Here is a 3,936-nt window from a genome sequence, read left to right as displayed (position 1 = left end):
CTCAAGTTGTTAAGCCTCTGATAGGAGAACCACGCTATGATACCAATTGTTGGAAATATAATGACAAGCAATTGACTGAGAGGGGGGGGGAGGTGAATCAGGAACCACTTGAACTTTTCACTATTAGAATACTTCTTCTTTACTTCTTAAGATTATCTAATCTACTTTCACACATGAACATAAAGCAATAAAGAAATCAACACCATAACACTTTGACAAAAGATATGGTATCCCAAAAACCCTCCGAGTAGAAGGTAAACCTAGGGTGGGGATGACACCCATAATGCTTCACTACTATAGTAATAAAGTTGGCCTTTTAGGGCTTACAATTGATCAATTCTGGTGATCTACTCTAGTAGGAGTATGAAGGACTATTAGGTCCACCTTGTGAATGGATTTTACAATACAATGAAGTATGTACTATGCTAAGAGATTCTACAAAGGATTTTTAAGTCCACCTTGTTAGAGGATTTGACTAATGCACCTATTAGGATGAATCAACAGGTTGATCTATGCTTTGCAACTTGATTTTTTGAATTAGATCCTTTGAATAATATGATCACCTGACTGTGATGGATGAGTCTCTTCTCTGTCCTTTATACTGCCTTGTAGCCTGCTTACTTAGTCTGCTCCATATACGCTCCTTATCTTCATACATATATCTCATATTACTCTTTTTTCTTATCACACACTTAGACAAATGAATTTATCTTTCTTATATACCCTTCAATCAAATAAATTTATATCAAGTCAGTTCACATAAGAGTTATCTTCATAAGAATCAAATTATATGTTTAGGTCAACCCAAATGCCGATGCTTGATCAATATAGTGCATTTGATCTTCTGCCAATGCTTGGGCAATACTGTGAGCGCAGGTGACATTGTTACTCGGTTAGCACTGGATGTTTAGATAACATTGTGGCACTCGAGTGATATAGGAGAAATCTAACTTGAACTAGTTAGCTTGGTTTACACAAAGAGATCATTTAACTCTGTAAACACGATTCACACAAGGAACTTGGTTTTCACTAATAATATAGAATACCTCGATTTATACTACGAGCTCGGTAAACATAGTATACCTTCATCTACTCAGGCTACATTGAAATTTGTTTATTGATGGAAAGATCTGTTGCAATATTAACCAACCTTCCTGGATAGCTTAAGTGGTTTGTCCCTAATTGACCATATGTCTTGCCATAGGATTAACAAATGATAGAGTTGTAGTAGTAAAGTTACACTAGAGCTAGACCTTATTGGTTAGAGTGAAAGATTGAAAGGTTTCATAGGCACTACCCATGTATAACATAAGTGGTTTTACAATTAGAGAATGATAAAAATTGATTCATGTATAACTTTGAAGATTGATTTTAGCATACTTTCTTTGTTAACGCTTAATTTGAAGATTGATTTTAGCATATTTTCTTTGTTAGCACTTAACTTTATAAATAATATATAAAGTGTGAAAGAACAAATTCTTGAAGCTACTATAACAACTCTAAAACACTCATTTCCTCAGTCATCTCTCATATATCTCCTACATACATGTTGCACGGAGGTCACTTATACCTTAAAATAACATTCTTTTACTTCCATTAATTGTACACATCTATTTAAAAATACCAATGTGATCTCCTTTATAAATGACCTCCTAAATGTGTATTAAATGTCCTTTCAATTTTGTTTTTGTTTTGAGATTACTTTGCCACACAAACACCTATTTCCTTTGAACAAATGATCAATTTGAATAGAAGAAAGAGATTTATAATAAAGTTACAATAGCTCTAGGCCTTATTGGTTAGTGTAAAACGCTGAAAGGTTTCACAAACACCACCCACATATGACATAAGTAACTTTACAAATGACTTAGTATGATAAAAACTCATCATTAAAAACTTTATAAATTGGTTTGGTATGCTTCTTTGTACTTTGTTAGATATACCACTGGGGGCTCTTTCTTTCCAAGAAATCTCTCCTCACAACAAATTAGGTTAGTGGAAGTGTCTCAAAGATTCCCTCAATGCTTTTTAGACGTGGCTATCCTCCATCAAAATTGTATAGTTGATCAATTTTCAAAAGATAAAAAACATTATGGATTTTTTTGAAAATTTTAGCATTTGATCTTCATGATCTGCATAGTTTGTAGTAAAAAACAACAAAAAATTTAGAAAAAAATCACTATGTTGTCTTCGTGAATCTGGAAACTAAAGAAAAATTGACTTTATTTCATCTTTGATACTTTTTTTTTTTGGATAGAAATTAGCATATCCCATGGTTTGCAAAACACCATTCTTCATTCTTGCCCAACAAGTCTTAAAAAAACGTTTTTATCTCTGAGTCAACCACATCATGAAAACACCTCAGATCAGACCAGCACCAACCTTACTTTCATCTTAGATGATCCTAAAAGTATATTGGAATACTGATCAAGCTATCAGATGTATCCAACCTCAAATTCTTGTACTGATCAAAGAAACTTTAATGGTTTTATGGACTGTTTTGTTTGAATAGTGGCAGATGTGATGTTATGGAGTCGAAAGGATATATCCATAGGCATTCTTGTGGGTGCGGCAGTAGCCTGGATATTGTTTGAGCAATCTGGATACACTTTCTTGTCACTCGCAGCCAATGTGCTCTCTTTCTTTTGGTGACAATCCTGTTTGTTTGGGCAACAACAGCCGCTCTCATAGGCAGGTGAAAATTTATACCCAAATCCTCATACTCTGATGATTTATCCCATTGACTGATGAAATGAGGTTTTGTTAAGAATAAGATTTTTCAGTTTTAAGAATCATATTTTTGGGGTTTGAGGTATAGCTATCTTAGAAAAAGAGATTTTCTTTTAGATGAATCGGTTATAAAAGAAATAGCAAAAAATATTAGCCAGTAAACAAATTTATCTGCCATAGATTATTGGCATTTAATCTGATTGAAGAGCTGTAATGTTCATATTAGTTTTATGTACACGTACAAGATGGTTGTATGTTGCATAAGTATGGGTAATCAATTTTGTTCTACTAAATTTTGTTCTAAGTAATTATTTGGTATTAGAATAGGGCTTATCTATTGGATGACAAGAATCAATTCTTATTGACTCAGCTCTTATCTATATTTCACAACATTTTTTCAATATTTATGTGTTAACTGGACTTTTCAAGTCTTCTTCATCTCGTTGACTTACAGGATTCTGTAGTGTAGCCTCCTATGCTTTTCTTTCTTAATCTCTTCCGTCTCAAATCATTATCGAAATATAATATCTCTTTCCCTTCCATTAATATATTTGAAAAGATAAAAAGATAATTTTCAACTGATGAACTATCTTCAAATGATTAATTATTAATTCTATCAAGGATTTCATATCATATACCAGCAGTTTAATATGGAAACACGGACTATGCTGATATTCGTTTGCCTCTGTTTCTGACTGAGGAGGAAAGGCAACAATTAGTGAGGCATTTTTCCGCGGCATTAATTGTTGTATGAAATTGTAGCTCGTATTTATCCCACATTGAAAGAGTAAGATATCTATGAAACCTTATTATTTCGAAGAACGAAAGTTTTACTACGTATTCGTAGAAAAGGAGAGACGGTTGGCATCTCCCTTGTTAAGGACGGGAACAGTCTTCGGACTTTCCATCACATACGGTTAAGGCTATCCGTCAATGACGGATCTTACCCAAATTTTTTGCAGTAGATAAATCTGAGTAAACTGTTATATATCAACATAATAATTGTCTTTAAGATGACATTATCTTTAAATACAGAAGTCGTGGTCTCAATAACAAAAATTTATTCTCAAACATAGATAAATTTACTAAATTTGGTTTTAAAAATAAATAGGATATTGAATGCACTATCCTTTAGTCAAAATATTAACACTAAATTGAAAATCAAAGTTTTAGGAAAAAAATACTATTACTAGTTCTTATATACAA

At 32.7% G+C, this 3,936-nt stretch overlaps 1 non-coding gene across 1 annotated transcript; it reads left to right on the top strand.

Moving 5' to 3' along the window:
* Positions 1-3,567: 3,567 nt before the first annotated feature.
* On the top strand, positions 3,568-3,688 carry LOC149543155 (U6atac minor spliceosomal RNA). The gene has a single exon (XR_016355822.1). It is a non-coding gene; the product is annotated as a U6atac minor spliceosomal RNA (small nuclear RNA).
* Positions 3,689-3,936: the final 248 nt, after the last annotated feature.

Source organism: Cupressus sempervirens, chromosome 8 (genome assembly GCF_028749045.1).
Source record: "Cupressus sempervirens isolate cs-2001-9-10 chromosome 8, ASM2874904v1, whole genome shotgun sequence".
Classification (NCBI taxonomy): domain Eukaryota; kingdom Viridiplantae; phylum Streptophyta; class Pinopsida; order Cupressales; family Cupressaceae; genus Cupressus; species Cupressus sempervirens.
The sequence above is the reverse complement of the archived record's forward strand: the minus strand, read 5'-3'. Positions and strand labels throughout refer to the sequence as shown.